Source organism: Chiloscyllium punctatum, chromosome 15, assembly GCF_047496795.1.
Source record: "Chiloscyllium punctatum isolate Juve2018m chromosome 15, sChiPun1.3, whole genome shotgun sequence".
NCBI classification, from domain to species: domain Eukaryota; kingdom Metazoa; phylum Chordata; class Chondrichthyes; order Orectolobiformes; family Hemiscylliidae; genus Chiloscyllium; species Chiloscyllium punctatum.
Genome location: NC_092753.1, coordinates 76,892,157 through 76,920,060, shown reverse-complemented (window position 1 = coordinate 76,920,060; position 27,904 = coordinate 76,892,157). Strand labels below are relative to the sequence as shown.

The window sequence follows — 27,904 nt, the reverse complement described above, 5'->3', positions numbered from 1 at the left end:
GGCAGCCCAGCATTGAATAAATGATTGACTGATTACATGGCATAGAATAGGGCCCAAGTTCGCGTGAGGCTTATTACCATTTACAATGGGCCCATGCTACGCAAACTCAGATCAAATCCCTACAACAAGGCTTCACAAAGTGAGGGATGGGATTCCAAGTGTGCTTCCACCATTATAGGCCCACCTCCTAACCCTAATCTCAGTTCTTACCTCGCATCAAAATGTCACGGGGAGAAGGAGCTTGAAAAGAACTGCCTTAAAGGGCATTTGGCTGCACGCAGCAGGGACTGAAATTGCTTGAAGACATGTAGAAGACCTGAAAGAAGCAACAGAAATGGCACAATGGAATGGCGAGTGTGTGCTAAGCTTCTTGGGAGACTGCTCTGGAGATGGGCAGATTAAAGAGGGCCACTTTCATCAGGAACCAGGAGGACCTTCAGAGAAGTTCTGAGCAGGTACTGTGAGCAGGGTTAATGTGATCTCTGCCAGCAATTTAGTGCCAGCATCTGGATGCAGTATCAGCAGAAGTTCAATGATATGATAGTAGTGGTCAGCGTCAGTGAGTGGATAACCATAATGCATGGATAGGAAAGGATTAGAAGGATATGGGCCAAATGCAGGTAAATGGGGTTGGTGTGGATGGTCAGCATGGGCCAGTTTGGGCCAAAGGGCCTCTCTCCGTGCTGTATGATTCTGACTCTGACTCTAATACCACAATTTGCATAGCTTACTAACTCCATCAATTAACTTGCACTTTTTTTATTCAGCACAGCCAACCTATATTCAAAGAACAAAGAACAAAGAAAATTACAGCACAGGAACAGGCTCTTCGGCCCTCCAAGCCAATCCAGATCCTCTATCTAAACCTGTCATCTATCTTCTAAGGATTTCTTTCCCTCTGCTCCCTGCCCATTCATATATCTGCCTAGATACATCTTGAATTTCGCTATCATGCCTGCCAATACTAACCGCAACTGAAACGAAACATTACATCAGTAAACACTGCTAGAGCCAACACACTCACATCTTAAAGCCTTCATAAGCTGTAACTGTGTGGTGCATCTGTCAAAACACTTTGGTCTACACTCACTGATAAATTTCCCTTTCTTTTGCAGGTCAAGATTGTCCTGGGTCAAGGTAGATGGCAGGAGCAGGAGCAGTAGCTTGCCAGTGTGGGGCAGGCATGGCCGGATGTGCTGACCCCATTGATGAGAGGTGCTGGGAGAACTGGAGTGATTGTCAACATTGCTGAAACCATTGACGACCTCTCAATTTGCCGCTCATACACTATCCAAGTTCTAGAAGGTAATGCAGAGGCAGGACCTGCACATGGTGCAATTTTGGAAAGGGGAGGATTGCAGCCAGGGCAAGGGGAAAGGATCATGTGGATGCCAACTCCCCAGAGACTGAGGACATACATGTGCTTTGGTGCAATGGTGTCATCTCCAGCTACAAAGGGACACGAAATAATGATGGCTACCATTCTCTCCATCTTAGTCTGTCTTTTGGTTCATATCCCTCTGGATAATGGACAATAAATCCTGTTGGTCTTCAGAGCTTCTGAAAACTTTCTATCCTCTTGGATTGAAGCCTGATTTTGTCCATAATACCATTATGTGAGACAGCCTGAGGCCTTCATGTGGCAGAGTGGATTGGATAGTTTCAGGGGTGGAGGGGAGGGAATAGATTTTAGGATGTTTCCCATAGTGGGTTCACTTTACAGTGCATTGTTGTCTGGAGTCAGTCATTTATTTTGTATGGAGCTGTTTCATGGGCTTTATGCTGTTATTGCTTGGCACTGGCCTTAGCTTGTGTCATTGTGTATTGGTAGTCATTGGCACTGTGCCCGTTTGCCCTGAGTCCTGCTGGTTTTCTTTAATGCTAGGTGCTGTCTGCCCTGAATTGCTACCCATCACTGGGTACTGTCTGCCCCATGTTTTGTCTGTTTTGCTTATTGATGAAGTTTGCCTGACCCAAGGTTTTGTTTGCTGCGCAGCTTTGTCTATCTTACTGGTTTTGCCAATTTTTAAAAATTATTCTTTCATGGGATATGGGTGATATTGTCAAGGCCGGCATTTGATCTTCATTCCTTAGGGTGGCAGGGTGGCTGGGTGAAATGTGAGGAGGATGTTAGGAGAATACAGGGTGACCTGGATAGGCTAGGTGAGTGGACAGATGCATAGCAGATGCAGTTTAATGTAGATAAGTGTGTGGTTATCCACTTTGGTGGCAAGAACAGGAAGGCAGATTACTACCTAAATGGAGTCAAGTTAGGTAAAGGGGCAGTACAATGAGATCTGGGTGTTCTTGTACATCAGTCAATGAAAGCAAGCATGCAGGTACAGCAGGCAGTGAAGAAGGCCAGTAGCATGCTGGCCTTCATAACAAGAGGAATTGAGTATAGAAGCAAAGAGATCCTTCTGCAGCTGTACAGGGCCCTGGTGAGACCACACCTGGAATATTGTGCAGTTTTGGTCTCCAAATTTGTGGAAAGACATTCTGGCTATTGAGGGAGTGCAGCGTAGGTTCATGAGGTCAATTCCCGGAATGGCGGGACTATCTTACACTGAAAGATTGGAGCGACTGGGCTTGTATACGCTTGAGTTTAGAAGGCTGAGAGGGGATCTGATTGAGACGTATAAGATTATTAAAGGATTGGACACTCTGGAGGCAGGAAGCATGTTTCTGCTGATGGGTGAGTCCCGAACCAGAGGACACAGTTTAGAAATAAGGGGTAGGCCACTTAGAACAGAGTTGAGGAGAAACTTCTTCACCCAGAGAATGGTGGGTGTATGGAATGCTCTGCTCCAGAAGGCTGTGGAGGCCAAGTCTCTGAATACTTTCAAGAAAGAGTTGGATAGAGCTCTTAAGGAAAGTGGAATCAAGGGTTATGAGGATAAGGCAGGAACAGGATACTGATTGAGGATGATCAGCCTTGATCATAATGAATGGTGGTGCTGGTTCGAAGGGCAGAATGACCTACTCCTGCACCTATTGTCTATTGACTAATTGTCCATTGAACTGAAGTCATCCTAGGTCACTTTAGTTAAGAATCAGTCATATTAGTCTGAAGGTGGAATTACATGTAAGGTTAAGTATCGCTCATTTGCAATTTATTCTTGGTGAAGTAAGTGGGTTTTTCAGCCTTCAGAATTCATTGGCTGTAAGCTAATTTAGATTTAACTCCCAAAACAAACAATCTGTTCTGAATGATTCTATCAAAGAAAAATGGCTATCCTCTTAAAGAAACATAACAAGCTTTTAATTACACTCAACTTCAAATGCATGCATCCCATTTTCTACCATTAGACTTTAAAATTGAAAACTGTATCCTAAAATGCATGAACATGAACTAGATATGGACTAGAACATCAAATCAGTGTCTTCAAGACTTAGTGCCAAGTACAGCTTTGGAAGAGTTGTAAAGTTGGGAAAGGCTCTTGAATGAACCTTAGCAAACCTCTACCAGCCATGCTGGAGTCTCTGAGGTAGCACTGGATAACAGCACTGGACCAGAGAAGACTTCTACAAGACCAGAGTGAACATAGATGGAGAATTAAGTATTCTATGTTTTATTTAATAAAATTGGTATTTCATAGTTGATTTTGTTTAAGAATTGTGACTCAGATGTTGTGATGGTTTGTCACAGAGAGATGGTAAAGTTTTCAGGAAATCGGACTCTGAAGATGTACATGTGGACAGCCCTTCCAGAATGTGAATGCATCTTCTTCCTCCCTTCCTTTGCCTCCTTTTCCCTTCCTCCTTTATCCACTTCTCTCCCTCCCTTTCCTCCTCCTCCTCTTCATCTCCCTTCATTCTCCTCCTCTTCCTTTGCATCCTTCACTCCATTCTCTTCCTGCTTCTTCTCTTTCCACTTCTCTCTCTCTCTCTCTCTCTCTCTTTCCTCCTTTTCCTGTTCCATATGTGATCCTTCTGCTTCCTAGATGCAGTCTTGGTCAGTGAACTGTAAGATGCTTTCTCTGTCCGGTCCAGTCTGCAGGTCACCTTGATGACCTCTGATAGTGTTAACCTCTCCCCACTCTGAAGCTAAAGGTCTGGTTCCAAAATAAGTGAAAATTCTGTGACCACTTCGTTGAATCACAGCCATTGAACACACCTCACCTGGTTGGCTGGACAGATAGGAGAAGCACTCCCTGAAGACTGAGGCATCTTCCTTAGAACCTTTCTCTCTCTCTCTTTCTCCTCTGCCCCTGAGCAACTTGTCTTCTTTCCTGCCTCTTCTCCAACTTCCTTTGTTGCTGCAAACTAAGCATTTCTACAGATGTAGCCCCTATGACTCAGAGTATGTGGTTTAATCAGCGCTGTAGCAACTGACACCTTCCAAATATACAACTTCCTGCAGATTTTTACCAACTTTTACAAACTCTTCCAAAGTGGTCAGTGCTTCCACAAACTGAATAAGAGCAATTAGAAGGTAATAAGCAGCTAAACAACCATTTGAATGATGATGTTTTAAATTATGCTGGAGGGGAGGGATACTGAATGGATGTTCAGCAGTAAATATTTAAGAGCAAACAGCAACTAGAGTGTCAAGGTCAAAATAACCGGTTGGGCATTAAATTGGCCTTTGATGCTGACTGACGTCATGACACTCTCACTTTGTATACTTTGGTATATGCATGAATGCATCCAGACCCACCTCACTAACCGTCATGGCTCTTAAGCACAAGATATTTAGCATCTACTCGACAGGAGGTGGGCAGTAGAGTGCAGATGTCATTTTTTTCTCCTATATTGGCAGCTGTAGAGTTGATACCATCAGTAGGTTTTAGCAGAACCTTTGAAATATTCCTCATCAAAAGAAAAACAATAATTAATCACAACACTTATTTGTGGTCTGAGCTGATGCAGCATGAACTTATTTTTATGTGAATCTTACATTAGCTGGTTTCAGCTGTTTGGATGGCAATGTTTGCCTAATCTGCACAGTATTGTAAGCATTTCCTCTTCTGTATGTGTTGGAGAATTTTGAAAGGAAATTCTTTCGATGCCTAGTATGCAACAGTCTGTGTTTCTTGCTGAATTGATCAAGAGAAAACCAAAACATGAATATTAATAATTTCACAGTTTTGTTTACTTCTTTCTTGGGTATGGCTTCACTAGTTAGAAAGTTGCCTGATAGTCAGAGTCAGCCCGTTGTCTGAATGCTCTTTGAAATGAAATTGGTCTTGCCAAGTTGTATTTCTTTGAGTCGGGCAGATTACCAGCATACTGTTCCGCATGCTAGTCTGGTGAATAACAGGTCAGTGGCCTGAGGGTTGATGATGCTAATAATATTTAATGTCATTTTATTTAATTTGTGGTCATCAGAGATTGGATGTCTATCACAACACAACTACAGCTGAGACAAAGCTGCCTTTGTGCTTCTAATGTCTTATGTTTAATTATCTATTAATAAAATTTGCCTCTTTCATTTCCCTCTTTATTTTCCATGTAGTCATTCAGCCAAAACTTTCCTGTGGTTTAACTCTTTCACAAAGTCTGGTATTGCTTAAACTTACACAATACCTTCAAAATGAGCAAGCACTTTATTGGAAATCTAAGTTTGGCAGCATTATTAATCAATATAAATGCAGACATCATGTACAGTACTACCAATTACTTTATGCCATTCAGAACTGGAAAATAGATTTTTGCATAAAGTATTATTTCAATTTTAAGTAGAAGAAACTTGCATCAATCTTTGCAATGCTGTGTGATTTCCTGTTAAAGAATGTATTTATTGGAATGGAACAATCAGGGAGGTACACCTGAAAAATGACATGGACAATTGCCTGGAAACAGGTCACCTGACTGATGACTTAGATGGAGGGGGTCCTGACATGAGAAGAACAGAAAAGAAATTCCAAAACCAGAATAAAGGATGATATATCTCTAACCCAACTGTTTGTGGAAATTATTTTGTTTCAACTGAACCTGTACTAAAACTAATTAGTTTCTCTTTACTGCTTTTGGAATCTTCTCTGTTGTGCTTCCAATAATAATTCTGAAAGACTGGGGTGAGAAATTTGCTCTTGTGTGGAGGAAGAAATTCAAGGGTTGACGTCATGCAGTTCAGAAGTGATGTGGACCTGCTGCTTGGGGATTCCCAGGCAGTGTAATGGGAAAACAGGAGGCTCTGAGAGCTTAATGGAATAAACCTAAATGAACTAAATAGAAATGAATTGTAGCCATCTTGCACCTTTCGGTTTTGAGTAGCATCATGTGCCTGTACACTTATAAAAGTAAGTCAGTAACAATACTGAGGCAGCAGATAGCATTTCCTGTTATTCTTAATACTGTCTGATAAGTGATTTGGTAGGCGTTTATCATAGCTGTTTCTCTTTTCTTTGATGCACTTGCTTTGCATTTACACAGCTCTCTTTGAATTGCTTTTTAATTTAGACCTTTTCTCGAAGCACCAACAGTATAAGGGATTGCTTATTAGGGTATACTGCATCTTTCACTGTTATAATGAACATTCTTTTCAAAATGCAACACGCCTCAAGAAGTTGTGAAATTATGTACGTTTCTAAAAAAAAGACGTCTTCCTATAGTGGTTTGTTCATATAGTGGACTGACAGACTGTTGGTCTTTTTCATCGTCCTTTAGGTATTTAAAAGGATGTCATTTTTACATGGCTGGATATCGCCTTCTAGGTGATCCTTGTCCTTATAGCAGAAATAGTTGTAACCAGTGGCTAGACGTTAAAGCTGCCCATGCAGTGTGACATATACACAAATTGTGAGTCAAACTGAGCATATTAAATAATTGTGGTCTTTGTCAATATGACAGGAAGCTGGTGTAATCTGACTGGGTATAATTGGCAAATGTGGTAGGAACTGATTACACACCAGTCCCTGCCACTTTTTACATCCATCAAAAATGAAATAAATACGAGCAGTGGGTGAATAATAAGGCAATATATTATGATACTATGCAAATAAAGGAAAATGTCCATTATTGTCATAAAATATAAAAAAAAACCTGTCATTCATTGTGTTACCTATCATTTGTGTCCGAGCAAATCTGGGTGTAAGCAATACCAATTCATCCCTGATATCTTGCATCAGGGCTAGATACCTATTTTAAAATACACAGTTACTGAAGGTGATGACTTGCAGCATACATGTCCAATTTTGCAAAAGCGACTTCAAACAGTCCTGAGGCTCCCTATATCCATATACAAAAGTGTTAACCCTTATAGCCTGTGTGTACCTTGAATGCTTTGTAAAGAATATAGATCAATGTGAACTGTGTAAATAGCAAATTGTGATGTCTAATTTCTAGGATAAGTTTAACCAGATCAGAGGCAGGAACTTCTTTTTCCAGAAGCTAAGTTATTAATTTATTTTCAATCAGGCCATAGTGTATTTTTAATGATTACTTTAAAAGTGTCTATAAATTAAGTCAAACTAACATGTTTGTAATTCCTCACACCTGATTCACTGTTCTTCTTAAATTTTGGATCTGATTTGAGTTGCTGAGAATATTCCAGATAGCTGGAAAAGCATAGGTGCCACATTCTTGAGTATTGGTTTAAGAGTGCCATTGAAGCTAGCAACTAATTTGTCCTGAGACCTGTTTTCTAGCCTGGACTTTATCTGCAACTTGGAAACTTTCAGACTGTCAGTAGGTGAGGAGTGTGTGAAGAGCAAACAATATGATTTTGAAGGGATATTTGATACTTTTGACTAACTGCATACTGTCTGAGTCCCTTTAAGTTTTACCATCTTCCCTTTGATATGTTCCTAGGTCCTGCTGGTCATGTATGTAACTCTGACTTTGTTCACTGGCTGTATTTGCTTAGTGCTGCCTTCTAGGGAAGGTCTGGATATCCAATGTTCTGTTCTTGTCACAGGATTTCCTTTCTCTTCTTTTCTGCCTGCCACTTCTTCCCCTATCAACCTTGACCAAAATTGGGAACAGACCATATTGGCTTGAAGATTAGTATTTGTCTTCACACATGTAGTCTCAAATTCCTTTAAATTGAATCTGCTGGCCTCCTTGTTGTTTAATGAATTTACTCGGTAGTCAAGACTAAAAGTTACATTTTCAGCTATGCATGGTTATGCAAATAGGTTGAAAAAGAAATACAAACAAACACATGAATTAGAAGAAGGAATTGGCCATTTTATCCCTTGAGCCTACTATGTCACTCAAAAAGATCATGGCTGATCTATTTCTCCATATTTTTGCCAACCTCAGATAGTCAGTCTTACGTCTGTGGTCAGCAAGGTTTTGGGAAGAATTCTGAGGGATAGAATTTATGACTACTTGGAAAAGCATAGCATAATTAAAGGCAATCAGCATTGCTTTATGAGAGGCAGGCCATACCTCACAAATTTTTTTGAGTTCTTTGAGAAGGTGATGAGACAGCTTGACAAAGGTCAAGCAGTGGATGTGTGTACATGAACTTCAGCAAGGCATTTGATAAGCTTCCCCATGGTAGGCTATTCATAAAGTCAGGAGGTATGGGATACAGGGAGTTTTGGCTGTTTGGATTCAGATTTGATTGGCTGACAGAAAGCAGAGAGCAGTTGTAGATGGAAAGTATTCTGCCTGGAGGTTAGTGGTGAGTGGCGTCCCGCAGGGCTCTGTTCTTGGGCCTCTGCTCTTTGTAGTTGTTATAAATGAATTGGATAAGGAGGTTGAGATGTGGGTTAGTAAGTTTGCTGATGACACAAAGGTTGGAGGTGCCGTTGTTAGTATCGTGGGCTATTGCAGGCTGCAGCATGACATAGACAGGATGCAGAGCTGGGCTGAGAAATGGCAGACAGAGTTCAACCTGGATAAATGCGAAGTGATGCATTTTGGAAGGTCGAACTTGAATGCTGAATACAGGATTAAAGATAGGATTCTTGGCAGTGTGGGGGAACAGCAGGATCTTGGTGTTCAAGTGCATAGATTCCTCAAAGTTGGCACCCAAGTGGATAGGGTTGTTAAGAAAGCATATGGTGTTTTGGCTTTCATTAACAGGGGGATCGAGTTTAAGAGCCGCAAGATTTTGCTGCAGCTCTACAAAACCCTGGTGAGACCACACTTGGAATATTGTGTCCAGTTCTGGTTGCCCTTTTATAGGAAAGATGGGGAGACTTTGGAGAGGGTGCAAAGGCGGTCTACCAGGATGCTGCCTGGACTGGAGGGCTTGTCTTACAAGGAGAGGTTGATTGAGCTCGGACTTTTCTCCCTGGAGAGAAGGAGGAAGAGAGGTGACCTGATCGAGGTGTACAAAGTAATGAGATGCATGGATAGAGTCATTAGTGAGAGACTTTTCCCCAGGGCAGGATTGACTGCCAAAAGGGGTCATAGTTTTCAGGTGTTAGGAGGAAGGTATAGAGGAGATGTCAGAGGTAGGTTCTTTACGCAGAGAGTTGTGAGCGCATGGAAGCAAAGTCATTAGGGACATTTCAGTGACTGCTGGACAATCACATGGGCAGCAGTGAATTGAGGGTTAGTTTATTTTATTTTAGATGAGGATTAATCCTTGGCACAACATCGCGGGCCAAACCTTTCTATGTTCTATGTTCTAACATTTCGCCCCTTTTTATTATCAAGAAGCTGTCCAATTCCATCTTAAAAATAAACAAAAAATCTACTTCAACTGACCCTTGAGGTGATTCAAGTGAAATAAAGGTTCTCCTGATCTGTGCCTTAAATGGGTGAAGCATTTTTTTAACAGTGACACCTATTCTAGATTCTCCCACTACAGGAAATATCCTTTCCGCATCCAACTTATCAAGACACTTCAGGATCTGATATGTTTTAATCAAATCACCTCTTACTCTTCTGGACCCCAGCAGATACAAGCCTGGACTACAAGTATAAAGACAACCCACCCATTCCGGGTATTAGTTCTGATATGGAGGTGCTGGTGTTGGACTGGGGTGGATTATTTTTGTAATTTTCTCTCTGCCTCAATTAATTTGATTGTAGATCATCCCTTCACTTGCTATTCAGTTGTTGATACCTTACTCACACCGTCTTACACTTTTGATCACTTGCAGAGATTTATTATTCAGCCTATCAGCACCCCACTCAAACCATTTGTCTGATATTTTGATCTCTCTGCCTATAAAATTCTGTGCTTGTGTGCTTTCCTTTAATTCATCTGACAAAGAAGCAGCACTCTGAAAGCTTGTGATTTCAATAATCCTGTTGGTCTATAACCTGGTGCCATGTGATTCTGACCCAGTATTTGTTCAGTAAATCTTCTCGGAACTGTTTGCAATGCATTTATATCCATCCTTAAATAAGGACTGGAATTATGCACATGTGGTCTTAGTAATGTTTTACATAACTGCAGCAGAGCTTCCCTACTTTTATATTCAATTCTCCTCATAATAAACAGCAATGTTCTACCAAATTTCATAATTACTTGCTGCATGCTAACCTTTTGTGATTCATGCACTAGGACTGCCAGACGCCACTGTATCTCAGAGTACTGAAATTTCAGCTTTGAGGTAAAATGCTTCTTTTTTATTCTTCTTCTCGAGAAATGATCAGATTGTTAATTGAAAGCCCAGTTGCCAAGTACAGCAAAATAATATAAGTGACAAAAAACGAAAAAAAAATCTACATCATATTAACTAAGACAAGAGCCTCTTCAACTGAGACTTACGTGGTGTTTATCTTTCACTTCAGATGATCAGAAAATCCCTAGACAAGCAGGGGAAAAAGAATCAGTGGTAGCTGTCTACCTCATCGACAATTGTTTCATACCCACACCTGCTCATTATTGCTATAACAAATGGAAAATAGGAAATGCTGAATATTCTCAGCAGATCTGGTGGGATCTGTACAGAGTGAAACAAAACATGATGGCTCAGTGATTAGCAATGCTGCCTCACGGCGCTAGGTATCTGGTTTGATTCCAGCCTCAGGCAACTGTCTGTGTAGACTTTGCACATTGTCCCCGTGTCTGCGTGGATTTCCTCTGGGCGGTTTGGTTTCCTCCCACAGTCCAAAGATGTATAGGTAAGGTGAATTAGCTGTGCTAAATTTCCCATAGTGTTCAGGGATGTGTAGGTTAGGTACGTTACTCAGGGGAAATGTAGAGTAATAGAGTAGGGGAAGGGGTTTGAGTGGGATACTCTACGGAGGGTCAGAGTGGACCTGTTGGGCCGAATGGCCTGTTTCCACACTGTGGGCATTCTAAATTCTAAGTCTTGAAACATTAAGCAAGAATTTACCTTTTTCCAATCTACCCACTTATACTGAGTTAAAATTGAGTTAATTTACTCAGTTTCACTCTCCATTGATGCTGCCAGCCCTAAAGAGTATTTTCAGCTTTTCTCTTTCTATTTCAGATTTTTTAACATAAGCAGTATTTTGGCTTTCCACAGCATTAGGGGTTATTCAGAATATATTTAGAGGCTAGTGGGATGAATCCAAACTGCTTCACACTGCAAGGCACCAGTTACATATTGTAGGGCTGGCCTCATGAGAAGGCCAAAGTTAAAGAAACTTTATACAACCACTTGTTCATTTACAATGATCTTGCAGCCCACAAATTACTAAAACCATTCAATAAAATTACCAGATGAGACAAATGAAAAATCAAGATTAAGGCAGAACTAGGCGGAGAGATTGCCCAAAAGGGAATATCACTTCAGGTTCAGGTGGAATTTGTACTCTAGGTCCTTAACTCCAAACTTTACCTTGAGTTCAAAGTTACACTCAATCCAACAGCAATAAAGCAACAGCCATGGGAAAAGACACAATTATCAGTGACATATGACATAAAGTAGGTTCATAAATTGTTTGCATTGTGTAGTAATTTTGCCTAGAGAGTTTCTGATTGGTTGGGTCACAGGAAGTGACAGCACAGTAAAGTCTAATAAATTAATATTCATTGAAGAGGTTCAAGGGTGAAGTTGGTAGTCAGTGTAATCTGGTTAACCGACTTTCTGGAATAAATCGATCTGACATAGATTGGAACCTTCTGAGATAAGTTCTGAAAAAAAGTACATTATTTGTGGTTTTCCTGGAGTTTCTGAAATGATATCTCTTTTTGAGCGATCTCTCTGATCCAATTCTGACTTAGTCTGGATCTTTCATTCTCTCTCATCTAGTATTTTTAAGCTTATTAACAATTGATGTTCAAGGAACTGATGTGGCTCCACGAAATGGTGTGTCTAGAAGTGAGGGTTAAGGTGAGAGGGGGGAAGTTTAAAGCAGATGTACAAAGCAAGTTTTCTACGGAGAGGGTGGTAAGTGCCTAGAATGCGCTGCCAGGGGAGATGGTAGAAGTAGATATGATAGCAACATTTAGGAGGCATTCAGACAGACACAAGAACAGGCAGGAAACAGAGGGATATGGACCATGTGCAGGCAGATGTGGTTAGTTTAGAATGGGCACTGACATGGTGGGTGAAAGGGCATGTTCCTGTGTTGTTTTGTTCCAGGTTCTACGATCTTCATTTTTAGCAAATCTAAGGACAGCTTTAAGGTGCCAAAAGATAATTAATTGGTTATATGTTAAAAAGAATATTGCATGCAATTCTGGTCTCATTCCTAATGGATAGATGTTGTGAAACTTGAAAGGGTTCAGAAAAGATTTACAAAGATTTACATCTTTGGAGGATTTGAGCTATAGGAAGAGGTTGAATAAGCTAGGGCTGTTTTCCCTGCAGCATCGGGGGCTGAGGAGTGACCTTATAGAGGTTTATAAAATCACGAGGGGCATGGATAGAATAACTAGATAAAGTCTTTTTCCTGGGGTGGGGGAGTCCAGAACTAGAGGGCATAGGTTTAGGGTGAGAGTGGAAAGATATAAAAGAGACCTAAGTGGCATCTTTTTCACGCAGAGGGTGATACATGTATGGAATGAGCTGCCAGAGGAAGTGGTGGAGACTGGTACAATTACAGCATTTAAAAGACATTTGGATGGGTATATGAATAGGAAGGCTTTGGAGGGATATGGGTCAGTGTTGGCAGGTGGGACTAGATTGGTTTGGGATATCTGGTCAGCACGGACAAGTGGGACTGAAGGGTCTGTTTCCGTGCTGTACATCTTTATGTCTCCATGATTCTATACTGTCTTTGTTCTTGCTTGTCCCCATTCATGAGACAGCACCTTCTAAATCCATAATCAATATCACCTAGATGGACAAGGACAACAGGTCCAAGAGAACACTCTCACCTGCAAGTTCCTCTCCAAGTGACACATCATCCTGAATTGAAACTTCATTGAAGTTGTTTCGTCAATGCCACTGGGGGGTCAAAATCATAGAACTCCCTGCCTCCATAGTAGCACTGTTGGTTTACATGCACAGCTTTAGATAGCAGTGTTTCAAGAAGGCAGCTCACTATGACCTTCTCAAGGACAACTGGGGATGGGCAATAAATGCTGGCCTAGTCAGTGACCCACATTCTGCGAATTAAAGTGAGAAGGGAACATAAAGAGAAATCCTTACAACCTGCAATTGAAAAGTTGCAAAATAAATTATCTGGGCAGCTTTCTGTGATCATTTATCAATGGGACAAAAACTGGATGGCCTTTAGTATCTGTTTAAAAAGTCTCAGTATTTTGCTAAAACATTGCAGAAAAACAGCAACAGTTAATAGATAACACACTTTCCATTTGAAAGAGGGTGTCCACATTCTGAACAAGAGAGTGCAATTTGGTAATTAGGAAATAAAGGATAGGAAAATAATGCAATAGGCAGGAAGCTAATAGATTTTTGGACTCAGGATTTCCTTTCTACCACTTGCACAATTCTTGATGGCTGCACTAACTTGCAGGTTTGTTATATGGAGAACTATCGGTGAGGCTTGGGATACAGATGATCTACCTTAAGAGCATCAATAACTTTTCAGCCTATTTTCTCTGTTTTGATGGCTGACAGCTCACTGCAAAAACTGCTACCACAATGCTTCAACCAGCTAATTCTGAGATACTGTGCTTTCAGAGATGCACCTTCAGGAAATGCAGTAGGGCCAGATGGGACCCAATTTAATAACCTTTTTGTAACCCAATTCTGGTCAAGGCTAGATCCCCCAAACGGATTAAACATTGATGCATTTGGTACAAGTTGAATGCAATTGAATTGTTACTGTTTATTCTCCCAATGTGATATGAGAAGTTTAAATAAATTTACTTTTTATTCGTATTTTTAGTCAACCTGTTCAGAGATGTTATTGCACACCTCTGGAGCAGGTGGGACGTACACCTGGTCCTTCTAGTTCAGAGGTAAGGACAAAACCACTGAACCACAGGAGCCCTTGGTTTACTTTTTATATGCTAAATATTGAAAATTCTTTCAACTTTAACAAATTTAACCTCCTCAAAAATCTGATAAAGAAACTTTGTCATGTTTGTGTACATAAATGCTACAGTTTTGGCCATGTCTACTGTTACATATTCTTTTATTTTAACTTGGTTTTATGTTTTAGAAGAAAGTATTAAAAAGATGCCATGGACAATGGAATGTCAGAGTTGCCATAGTGATGACATGCGCACAATACTCTTGCCCAAGAAAACATGCAGCTTAAAACCCCCTCGGCATTGAATATGTGCCATCTGAGAGAAGTTGCTGCTGTAACTGAGATGGATGATTTACTAAAAACAAAAACAAATATTTGGAAGATACCCTAAAGCGATGTTTAACAAAACAACAAAAGAGAAAAAAGCAGAGATGATTGTGATCAAAAGAATAGATTGTAGCTGACCTTTGCAAAAGGCAAGAATATTTTCTTAAATCTTTAAATCCCGTAATCAATCTGGGGCACATCTGAATGAGTTTCTCTTGCATTCCTCCACATGAACCAGACTGACCACTGGAAATAAAAGGGTTGACCTAAGGCAAGAAAATGCACCCTTAGTGTTGATATCAGGAGCATATTCCACCATTTAGTTTAAGGTGATAATCCTAGTCTTCATTTAAACACGTATTGGAAGCTGGCTGTTAGCTTGCCATCCACTAGTGGTAAACTGCCGATTTCCTTCTGCCATATCCAGTTCTAATCGTTTGATTGTTGATCTTAATGTTGTCAAGCTAGCATGGGGGAAACTATGCAAATCCTTTCCTTTAATGAGACAGCCTGCCAGTTTCACCAAGCAAAATATTTCTTAATCTGTTTGAGCATTCAAAGATTGATGGTTTGTTTCAGAGCCAGAAGGTCAGTGGTGAAGAACTCATTGCAGCCTGTGCAAAGATTAAAACAGATCATTTAAATTTCTTACACTCTGTGGAACTATGGCAACTCTGCAGAGTTGTAGTAGGAAACCTGAAATGATGGTTTCACTTAAGAGCATAAAAACTAAAGATTAGGCTAGACAGATCCTCAAGCCTTTTGATTCAATAAGATCCAAAAGAAAGAAAGGTGCATGTTTATTTCGCAATATTCACCATCACCACCAGACATCTCAAAGTGTTTGATAGCTTATGACATATGTTTGAAGTGTTGATATTGCTGTAATGTAGGAAATGTAGCAGCCAATTTGCAAATATTAAGTTGGCATAACTAACGAAGATTAGTTAGTCTATTTGTGTGGCACCAATTAAGGGATAAATTTTAACCAGGAATCTAGGCTACTCTTCAAAAATAGTGACATGGCTACCTTTATGTTAACCTGAGAGGGCGGATGAAGGTTCAGTGGTGCACCTCATCTGAAAAATGGACCTCTTAAAATGCTGCACCCTCTCAGTGCTGCACTGAAATTCATGGCTGAACATTTATATGAGTTCCACTTTCTCACCCTGTCCTAGTCCCCTTAAGGCAAAAGTGAGGACTGCAGATGCTGGAAGCCAGAGTTTAGCTTAGAGTGGTGCTGGAAAAGCACAGCAGGTCAGGCAGCATCCAAAGAGAAGGAAAATTGATGTTTTGGGTAAAAGCCCTTCATCAGTCCCCTTAACTCTCTTATTGTACACGCTCAATGTCAAAACATCCATTGACCCCTACTGTAGAGAATTCCAAAGATCCACAACTCTCTGAACACAATCATTTCTCCTCATCTTGATCCTAAATGGTTGATAATCTCTTCTGAGTTCATGACCTCTCATTGTGATGGTCAGAGTGAAGGTATGCGAGCACTTACATTTCAGAATGTCGCCAAATCCTTAAAAGACATCCATTGTCTTCTCAAGCTTTCAAACTTGATGTGTTTTTAATGGCCTTCCAAACACACACACCACCTGATTAATATGGTGTGTGGAAGGAAATTGAACTTAATTTTCCATTCAAATAAGAAACCTGACCTCAAGGGGAAAGTGTGCGTATTCCACAGTAAACATTCCTATCCAGTAATTATGCTAGACAAAAATAAAGCTGGGTTGTAGGGGAAAATAATGCTCCCTCAAAAAATACTAAGGCCCAAAATTTTGCAAAGGTTCTTGCTTTGCATCTTGGCCTGCATCTGGCAACCACTATTTTAACCATGGGTGAGAGTGGATATAGGAAGTATATCACACAGCCACAACTTGAGGATTTAAATCCACAGCTGCCTTCATTCAGAAGCAATTTTTGTAACAGAGATTTCCAAAAGACAATTTATGCTATTTATGAATAGAAGGAAAATGTTTAAACCTATCACAGAATCTTGCAGAGAACACATACCCTTTTGAAGAGGACGGATACTTCTTCAGGATTGTTTAAAATAGTCATAAACAGTAGATAAGGTCCATGGAACTATCAAGTTGTCAAAACATTTAAATCCCAAACCTTTTGACTTTTGAACCAAAAAAGTGGTAATTGAAAGAAAATGGTGCTTGCCAATTCAATAGGTATTTGTTGGCAAAAACCTGAGGAGCTATCCTTATAGTACTCACACTACTTGACTGCTTCCACAAGCCTCATTCCTGATGAAGGGCTTATGCCTGAAACGTCGACTGTCCTGCTCCTTGGATGCTGCCTGACCTGCTGTGCTTTTCCAGCACCACACTCTTGACACTGTTTCCACAGGCATTTTCATTGTGGGCAGGAGGGCACTGGTTGATCACAGCTTGATTGACTTATACAGGAATTAGCTGTCTTTGATGTGGGACTACAAATACAAGTGTTTTTTTTAAGCATTGAGTACTTGAAAGGATTTCAATTTATTGAATGGTCTATTATCAATGAGTGTGCTTTTACAATATAGTGAAGTCTGTAATAAATATTTAGAGCTTTATTTTATTTCACCTCAGCATGCTCCTGAGGTTTTTCCATGATAAGTGTTGAGTGTGTTGCAACTGTTTATACCGGGGTAAAGGGTGGTGGATGAGGCAATATGGATTGGTATAATTTGGTGCTAAATTGGCTTAATTACTATAAAGGACCATGGGATGATGGAGGAATAATGGATTGGTATGAGTTGACACTAACTTGGCATAGAGGCTATAAATGGTCAGTTGTGTCATTGACATGGAAGATGTGGATGACCTTCGGGAGTGGAGAGATAGCATGGAGAGTTTGAGAGTTCATGTGGGTGTGTGGGAGACATGAGGCAGCTTGGATTGGTATGAGTGAGGCATAGGGAATGCAGAGGTCACAAGGAGATGTGAGGGGTGAGTGCTAATGGGCCTTACTGTTTTTAATATAACTGAGGTGGCCTTTTAACCAGTCCACTTTAGCACTGAGCAGCCTTTGTGATTGCCTTTGTGCTATTTCAGAGTTGGCAGTTCAGGTAGATTCCGGTTATGTTGAAAAGCTTAAGGACATTTATCTTGAGTTGGGGTTTGTGGGGTTGAGAACTTTCCAACTCTGTGCACCTGCTTGGGTATGAAGGTTTGACCCTAACTATGGCCATTCACTTACAAAGACAAGTCTTTGTACTCAAAGGACCCTTTATTTTCAAACATAGCTATATCGCTCTCGAACTTAATATAAAATTCTATTTATATTATCCTTCCTAGAATTTTCTTTACAATAAGTTTAAAAACTTGATTGAGTTTTTTGAAGGAGTAACAAAGAAGATTGATGAGGGCAGAGCAGTAGATGTGATCCATATGGACTTCAGTAAGGCGTTCGACAAGGTTCCCCATGGGAGACTGATTAGCAAGGTTAGATCTCATGGAATACAGGGAGAACTAGCCATTTGGATACAAAACTGGCTCAAAGGTAGAAGACAGAGGGTGGTGGTGGAGGGTTGTTTTTCAGACTGGAGGCCTGTGACCAGTTGAGTGCCACAAGGATCGGTGCTGAGCCCTCGACTTTTTGTCATTTACATAAATGATTTGGATGCGAGCATAAGAGGTACAGTTAGTAAGTTTGCAGATGATACCAAAATTGGAGGTGTAGTGGACAGCGAAGAGGGTTACCTCAGATTACAACAGGATCTGGATCAGATGGGCAAATGGGCTGAGAAGTGGCAGATTGAGTTTAATTCAAATAAATGTGAGGAGCTGCATTTTGGGAAAGCAAATCTTAGCAGGACTTATACACTTAATGGTAAGGTCCTAGGGAGTGTTGCTGAACAAAGAGACCTTGGAGTGCAGGTTCATAGCTCCTTGAAAGTGGAGTCGCAGGTAGATAGGATAGTGAAGAAGGCATTTGGTATGCTTTCCTTTATTGGTCAGAGTATTGAGTACAGGAGTTGGGCTGTACAGGACATTGGTTCGGCCACTGTTGGAATATTGCGTGTAATTCTAGTCTCCTTCCTATCAGAAAGATGTTGTGAAAATTGAAAGGGTTCAGAAAAGATTGACAAGGATGTTGCTAGGGTTGGAGGATTTGAGCTATAGGGAGAGGCTGAACAGGATGGGGCTGTTTTCCCTGGAGCGTCGGAGGCTGAGGGTGACCTTATAGAGGTTTACAAAATTTTGAAGGGCATGGATAGGATCAATAGATAAAGTCTTTTCCCTGGGGTTGGGGAGTCCAGAACTAGAGGGCATAGATTTAGGGTGAGAGGGGAACGATATAAGAGACCTACAGGGCAATTTTTTCACGCAGAGGGTGGTACGTGTATGGAATGAGCTGCTAGAGGAAGTAGTGGAGACTGGTTCAATTGCAACATTTAAGAGGCATTTGGATGGGCATATGAGTAGGAAGGGTTTGGAGGGATATGGGCCGGGTGCTGGCAGGTGGGACTAGATTGGGTTGTGATATCTGGTCAGCATGGATGGGTTGGACCGAAGGGTCTGTTTCCATGCTGTACATCTCTCTGACTCTATGACTCTATGTGCAGGTCAGGTGGATGGGTCATACGAAATTGCTCTATTGTGTCAAGGAATGAGCAGGCTAGGTGGTAAATGTGGGATTATGGCGACAGAGTGAAGTTTGGTTCGGGGTGGGATCCTCCCGGGAAGGTTGGTGCAGATCTGATGGGCCGAATGGTGTCTTTCAGCATTTTCTGGACTCTATGATTCTATGCAAGTTTACTAAATATCCATATTTAATTAATCATGCTCAATTGAAAATAGCCTGATTGCTAGATTGTTCATCAACGTAAGGTCTATTTTGCCAGAGCGGCGAGGAGAGAAGGAGGAGTGAAGCGAGGGCTGCCGGGAAGTGTCAGTTTTCCCGCATAAAAAGGGACTTACCTCAGGAGTCGGGCTTCCATTTTGCCAGAGTGGCGAGGAGAGAAGGAGGAGAGAACCTAGGGCTGTTGGGAACGCAAGGGCTTAAACCTGAGATACTACAAGTGTGGTATCTCCCTCCCGCCCCCCTCCTCTAATCGGAAGAAAAAGACCCTGTAAGGCAAGGCTTTTATTCCTTATCTTTCTTTTTCATTTATTTAAGTGCATTGTTTGGTTTTAGTTAGTTCATATAAAGCTAAGCTGACAATGGCAGGGGACCTCAGACCTATGGCATGTGACTCTTGCTTGATGTGGGAGCTTAGGAACGAGTCTGACATTCCTGACTCTTACACTTGTAAGAAGTGTGTCCAGTTGCAGCTGTTGTTTGACCACATGACGGCTCTGGAGCTGCGGATGGACTCACTGTGGAGCATCCGCGATGCTGAGCAGGTCGTGGATAGCATGTTTAGTGAACTGGTCACACTGCAGGTTAGGATTGCTGAGGGAAACAGTGAATGGTTGACCAAAAGGCAGAAAAAGAGTAGGAAGGCAGTGCCCTCCAAAACAAGTATACCGTTTTGGATACTGTTGGGGGAGGGCAGCAGTTATCAAGATCATGGCATCGTGGCAGGCACTGCGGTTCAGAAGTCGGGGGAAAAAGACTTGTAGGGCCATAGTCATAGGGGATTCTATTGTGAGGGGAGTAGATAGGCGGTTCTGTGGCCGAAACGGGACTCCGTACAGTATGTTGCCTCCCAGGTGCTCGGGTCATGGATGTCACTGATCGGCTGCAGAGCATTCTAAAAGGGGAGGGGGAACAGCCAGTTGTCTTGGTGCATATAGACACCAATGATATAAGTAGGAAGTGAGATGAGGTCTTGAAAGAAGAACTCAGAGAGATAGGAGAGAAGTTAAAGGGAAGGACCTCAAAGGTAGTGATCTCGGGATTACTACCAGTGCCATGTGCTGGCCAGCGTAGAAATGAAAAAATAGGCAGGATGAACACATGGCTTGAGAAATGGTGTAGGAGGGAAGGGTTCAGATTTGTTGGAAATTGGTACTGGTTCTGGGAAAGGTGGGGCTATTACAAAAGGGATGGTCTACGTCTGAACCAGACCGGAACTTTTGTCCTTGGGGGAGTTTTTGCTACTGCTGTTGGGGAGGTTTTAAACTAATGTGGCAGGGGACTGGGAACCAGAAGAGAAGACAAGTGGACAGTGAGGTGGAGACTGTAAGAATTATGAAGATAACATTAACAAAGGGAAGAATAGGCAGACAGCAGGTGAGCGCAAAAAAACTGGTGGCCTGAAATGCATCTAGTTTAATGCAAGGAGTATATTGTGTAAGGCAGATGAACTTAGGGCTTGTATTGGTGCCTGGGAGTATGGCATTATTGCCATCACAGAGACCTGGTTAAAGGAAGGGCATGATGATTGGCAACTAAATGTTCCGGGATATAGACAGGACAGAGAGGGAAGTAAAAGAGGGGGTGGAGTTGCATTGCTGGTCAGGGACGATATCATGGCTGCGCTAAATGAGGACACTATGGCGGTCTTGGGTAGTGAGGCATTATGGGTGGAGCTGAGAAATAAGAAGGGCGTAGTTACATTGTTGGGGCTGTATTACAGACCTCCCAACAGTGAGCGTGAGATAGAAGAACAAATAGTAAACAGATTATGAATAGATTTGAGGCAATAGGGTAGTGGTGATGGGAGATTTTAATTTTCCCAACATTGACTGGGATACACTTAACGTCAGAGGTCTGGATGGAGTAGGATTTGTACGAAGCATCCAGGAGAGTTTTCTAGAGCAGTATGTCAATAGTCCAACGAGGGAAAGGGTCATATTGGACCTGGTACTGGGGAATGAGCCAGGACAAGTGGTAGAAGTTGAGGTAGGGGATTTCTTTGAGAACAGTGACCACAATTCTGTAAATTTTAGAATACTCATAGATAAAGAAGAGAGTGGTCCTCAGGGAAGAGTACTAAACTGAGCCAAAGCCAATTATATCAAAATTAGGCAGAAGCTGGGAAATGTGCATGGGACACAGCTATTTGAAGGGAAGTCCACATTTGAGATTTGGGAGACTTTCAAAGATAGGTTAACATTAGTACAGGATAGGCATGTCCTGTAGAAGGCAAAGGATAGGAAGGGCAAGATTTGTGAACCGTGGATGACAGGAGAAATTGCACGACTAGCCAAGAAGAAAAGGGAAGCGTACATAAGGTCTAGGCAGCTAAGAACAGAATGGACCCTGGAGGAATTTCGGAAGAGTAGGACAAGTCTTAATCAAGGAATCAGGTGGGCGTAAAGGGGTCATGAAATAGATTTAGCAAACAGAATTAAGGAAAATCCCAAAGCAATTTATTCTTATATAAGAAGCAAGTGGGTAACTAGAGAAAGGATTGGTCCACTAAAAGATAATGAAGGAAGGCTATATGCTGAACCTGAGAGAATGGGTGAGATTCTGAATGATTACTTTGCATCAGTATTCACTGACGAGAGGAAAATGATGAATCTTGAGATTAGAGATAGAAGTTTGATTAGTCTGGATCATGTTGGCATAAGTAGGGAAGATGTGTTCGGTATGCTAGAGGTTATTAAGGTGGACAAATCCCCAGGACCGGTTGGGATCTATCCCAGATTGTTGAGGGAGGTGAGAGAGGAAATAGCTGGGGCCCTGACAGATATCTTTGTTTCTGGATTAGTGGTGCTGGAAGAGCACAGCAGTTCAGGCAGCATCCAAGTATCTTTGTGGCATCCTTTAAATACAGGTGAGGTGCCGGAGGACTGGAGGGTTGCTCATGTTGTCCCCCTCTACAAGAATGAGATATTCTGGGTAACTACAGACCAGTGAGCCTAACGTCTGTGGCGGGGAAGCTGCTGGAGAAGGTACTGAGAGATAGGATCTATTTATATTTAGAAAAGAATGGGCTTATCAGTGATAAGCAACATGGTTTTGTGTGGGGGAGATTGTGCCTTACCAACTTATTAGAGTTCTTTGAGGAAGTGACCAAGTTGTCAGATGAAGGAAGGGCTGTTGATATCATATACATGGTCTTTAGTAAGACATTTGATAAGGTTTCCCCATGGTAGACTAATGAAGAAAATGAAGTCACATGGTGTGCAGGGTGTTCTAGCTAGTTGGATAAAGAACTGGTTGAGCAACAAGAGACAGAGAGTAGTTGTTGAAGGGAGTTTCTCGAAATGGAGAAAGGTGACCAGTGGTGTTCCACAGGGATCAGTGCTGGGGCCACAGTTGTTTGTAATATACATAAATGATCTAGAAGAGGGTACTGTTGGTATGATCAGCAAGTTTGCAGATGACACAAAGATTGGTGGAGCAGCAGAAAGCATAAGGGACTGTCAAAGAATACAGGAGAATATAGTTAGACTGGAGAATTGGGCTGAAAAGTGGCAGATGGATTTCAATCCGGATAAATGTGAGGTGATGCATTTAGGCAAGTCTAATTCTAGAGAGTATTATACAATGAATGGAAGAGCCTTGGGAAAGGTTGGTTGGCAGAGAGATCTGGGAGTGCAGGTCCATTGTACCCTGAAGGTTGCTGCACAGGTGGATAGAGTGGTCAAGAAGGCATATAGTCTGCTTGCCTTCATTGGACGGGGTATTGAGTATAAGAGCTGACAAGTTATGTTAACATTGTACAAGACATTGGTTTGGCCGCATTTAGAATACTGCGTAAAGTTCTGGTCACCACATTACCAAAAGGATGTGGACGCCTTGGAGAAGGTGCAGAGAAGGTTTACGAGGATGATGCCTGGTGTGGAAGGTGCTAACTATGAAGAGAGGTTGACTAGGTTAGGTTTATTTTCACTAGAAAAAAGGAGATTGAGGGGGGACCTGATTGAGGTTTACAAAATCATGAAGGGTATAGACAGGGTGGATAGATACAAGCTTTTTCCCAGGGTGAAGGATTCAATAATGAGAGGTCATGCTTACAAGGTGAGAGGTGGAAAGTTTAAGGGGGATACACACGGCAAGTACTTCACACAGAGGGTGGTGGGCAGCACGTTGCCAGCAGAGGTGGTAGGGGCAGGCACAGTAGATTCATTTAAGATGCGTCTGGACAGATGCATGAGTAGGTGGGGAGCAGAGGGATACAGATGCTTAGGAATTGAGCGACAGGTTTAGACAGTAGATTTGGCTCGGCTCAGGCTTGAAGGGCTGAAGGGCTTGTTCCTGGGCTGTAAATTTTCTTTGTTCTTTCTCTAAAACTGACTCATGTAAGATATGATGCAGTACTTCAAGCTAGCTTTGCCAATTTTGCTTATCCAATCCTTACAAAAATTACAGAACCTTAGGATTATTGCATTGCCCTTGTCATATCCTCAACTGATTTTTCACTTCACCCAATGTTATGATTACTGTTATGAATTCTACAAATCTACTCCTACTGGAGTTTTCAGCTTTTTTTTATTTCTTAGCTCTACCTGTATTAATTCTGCATCCTGATTTTCGGAGCTAAGGTCTATCCTCTCTACTACCATGGGGCCAAAGGAGCAAGAATAAGCCATTTAAATGCTCAAGTCTATTGAACCATCGAATGATCATAGCTGATGTGTGACCTAACTCCCCATAACCAATAATGTCTGCCCTACCAGTTTAAATTAGACTTCACAAGCATGGCTTGAGGATGCACACCAATGCCTATTTTTAAGGGGGAACAAGAAAAATAAGAAAGTAAAAATTTAAACCATCTCTGCCTTGGACTGAATTGGAGAACAGTAAAAACAATTCAATTCATCTTTCCCTCTTATCCAAGACACACTTCTGAAAGGCTATAATTGCTCTACATTTACACTGTGCCCTCTAGCTCCTGGATTCCTAAACCAATGGAAATAGGGTTTCTCCATTTATCTTATCTGTTCATCTTAATGTCTTGTGAATTTATCTAATCTACTATTATTAAATTTTCCCAACTTCCTTTCCCATTTTTCCCATCTTCCCTTATAAGTCACGAAAATCATGGGTGAGATGAGCTAAATGTTCCTCTTCTGTACCTTAATTCAATGACTTTGAATTTTAAAAAATTGAATTTGACATGCTAAGTTTCTTGAATTCGGCAGCAAACCTGAAATCTCCAGTTAATATTTCAATGAATTCAGGAGCTGGTTTCCAGGGTGAGGGTTACTTAGAGTCATAGAGATGTACAGCATGGAAACAGACCCTTCGGTCCAACCCATCCATGCCGACCAGATATCCCACCCCAATCTAGTCCCACCTGCCAGCACCTGGCCCATATCCCTCCAAACCGTTCCTATTCATATACCCATCCAAATGCCTCTTAAATGTTGCAATTGTACCAGCCTCCACCACATCCTCTGGCAGCTTATTCCATACACATACCACCCTCTGTGTGAAAAAGTTGCCCCTTAGGTCTCTTGTATATCCTTCCACTCTCACCCTAAACCTATGCCCTCTAGTTCTGGACTCCCAATCCCAAGGAAAAGATTTTGTCTATTTATCCTATCCATGCCCCTCATAATTTTGTAAACCTCTATAAGGTCATCCCTCCGACACTCCAGGGAAAACAGCCCCAGCCTGTTCAACCTCTCCCTGTAGCTCAGATCCTCCAACCCTGGCAACATCCTTGTAAATCTTTTCTGAACCCTGTCAAGTTTCACAACATCTTTCCGATAGGAAGGAGACCAGAATTGCACACAATATTCCAACAGTGGGCTACCCAATGTCCTGTACAGCCGCAACATGACCTCCCAACTCCTGTACTCAATACTCTGACCAATAAAGGAAAGCATACTAAACGCCTTCTTCACTATCCTATCTATCTGCGACTCCACTTTCAAGGAGCTATGAACCTGCACTCCAAAGTCTCTGTTCAGCAACACTCCCTAGGACCTTACCATTAATTGTATAAGTCCTGCTAAGATTTGCTTTCCCAAAATGCAGCGCCTCACATTATCTGAATTAAACTCCATCTGCCACTTCTGTCAGTGAACCTCATTGAGTCCAGTTTTTATAAATTCATGGATTCATACAGCGCAGAAAAGGTCTTTTGGCCCATCAAGTTTGCACTGAAATAACTTCCACTAAAAATGCATGAATCCCAATTTTATGCACTTGTTCCATATGCTTGAAGTCCTCATCCAAGTATTTTTTGAAGTTGTACGTTCTCTCAAAATTTCACTACCGATCAGAATTCGTTGCTGTGTTTATTGAAAATGTCCCATGTAAAAAATGGCACAGTGGTTAGCACTGCTACCTCACAGCACCAGGGTCCCGGGTTCGATTCCAGCCTCAGGCGACTGTCTGTGTGGAGTTTGCACATTGTCCCCGTGTCTGCGTGGGTTTCCTCCGGGTGCTCCGGTTTCCTCCCACAATCCAAAGGTGTGCAGGTCAGGTGAATTGGCCATGCTAAATTGCCCCTAGTGTTAGGTGAAGGGGTAAATGTAGTGGAATGGGTCTGGGTGAGTTGGTCTTCGGAGGGTTGGTGTGGACTTGTTGGGCCGAAGGGCCTGTTTCCACACTGTAAGTAATCTAATCTGTTCCTGGGAATGGAGTAAGGATGCTGGTTGGTATGAATTTGCAGCAATCATTTGTTCAACCCAACTGTAAACAAATGCTAATTAGAACAAGATACAACGAACACTACCTTGTTGGAAATTACTAACCAAGATAGTAAATGGAAAACGATGCCATGCTGCTGTCTTAAAATCAATTTTTTCACTTGTTTGTTAACCAATGGGTTAAATATTAAAATAGTTCACGGAAATGGAAACTGAGGATAACACATTGCATCTCCATGATGAGCCAAGCCATCTGGACTACACAATGTGTTCAAACAACTTCAGTGACTGAAAATGTTCCCAAAATCTGGAGCCTAAGTGAGCCAAGAAGGAACCTGCTTGCCCTTACTTTGCACTCATTTTTATTACCCCAGAAGGACTTCTTTTCACTTAGTATCTGTGATGATTGTAACACATTTAGCATTTGTTATGTAACTTGAAACACATAAATAACAAATTTGCTGTACTAATAAGCAATTCCTCTATTTATATGCAAGGAAACCCATTTAAGCGCTCCTTATTTTCCAAATAAACATTTCCTTGTTTTAACACTGAATTATTGATGATGAATAAAATAAAAATAATAGTAATAAATGCAAAAAAAGGCATTAACACCTAAAACCTGAGACAGCAGACTCAGGCAAAAGAATACTTCTCTTACCTTTTGTAAGGTTCTGTTGTCTCTCGTCAGCTTAAATCAGTTAGTGAACTGCATTATCTCATGTCTCACACCAACTATCCCTTTGACAACACTTGTAAATCTAGAAGTGAAGGAATGTGCTTTGTGATCTTGGACTTGCTTCTTTCAATGCTCAGTGGAGGCCATAACCCCCCAGCTGTTGTCATAGCAACACTTTTAAGAAGAAGGGCAGCCCAAGGTCCACATTTAATTATTAACACAGCAGGGAGACAAATATTCTTCATTTACAATTACGGCTTCTAACTTCCTTCCTAGTTTAGCATTTCCACAGACTCTTAAAAACACGAGATAGAATTTGACTTTACAACACAACAATTTCACCAACTGAACTCAGTCAAAACACATTGAGCTGAATTTTCCCATGTTGTGTGAAAGTGTTTTGTCAAGTGAGATTCACGACGCCCATCCACTGTGGCACACAGCAACTTTTCTCATGCAATCATCTGCTCTTCACCTCATAAATTATGCATTCAGTTCTTCATGTGGAATCACGGAACAGGGAAGGCAGAAAGCCTCTTTGTGACATGGATCTTGTGAGGTTTATGCCACTAGCTCCATATATAAAGCTCAGTTGCAGAACTTTGGATGCTGCAAGCTAGGAACGGGTTCCTAAGCTGTGTTAATCAACAATAACAAGTAGGGACATATACCCTGAAAGGGAAGCTGGCAGCCTGCTTTGCTGACTGGAGGTCCTGGTGGACAGGATGGTGGAGAGGAGGGCAGTGCTCTATCTCAGCATTCAGGAAGAAATGCCTCAAGGCCTCTGGCACTCAGAAGATAACTGGAGACCAGGCGACAGCATAGTCCCAGGCAGAGGATAATTGTCAAAATGCACGGTATTGCTCAGAAACAGCAGACAGGGCAGCTAATAGACTAGGTTGAAGGATGGAGGGGTACACCAACATTGAACCGAAACCTGCAACACATTCTAAAAGATGGAAGACTTAACAGCAATCTTAACAACACATTTTCAGCTCTGATACTTTTCCAGCAACACATTTTCAGCTTTGATCTCCAGCATCTGCAGTCCTCACTTTCTCCTCAACAGCAATCTAGACTTGTTCAATATATCATTTCAGTTGCATGACACTGTAATCTTTTGCTATAACCTGCTATTGTTTGATTTTTAACTTTGTCCACCCTAGTTCAACACTGGCTCCTCCACATCATATACCAACATTATCAGTAAGGGGCTGGTTTCAGCATGCATGTATTTGGC

General features: G+C 41.6%; 1 protein-coding gene across 1 annotated transcript in view; it reads right to left on the bottom strand.

Annotated features, from left to right (window-relative positions):
• The window catches only part of LOC140486418 (exosomal polycystin-1-interacting protein-like), a 66,684-nt gene extending 39,894 nt beyond the window's left edge, over positions 1 to 26,790 (bottom strand). The window contains exon 1 of the mRNA XM_072585518.1: positions 26,647 to 26,790. The gene's annotated coding sequence lies outside the window, so the exon portion shown is untranslated. The remainder of the gene's footprint in view (positions 1 to 26,646) is intronic.
• Between the last annotated feature and the right edge of the window lie 1,114 nt (positions 26,791 to 27,904).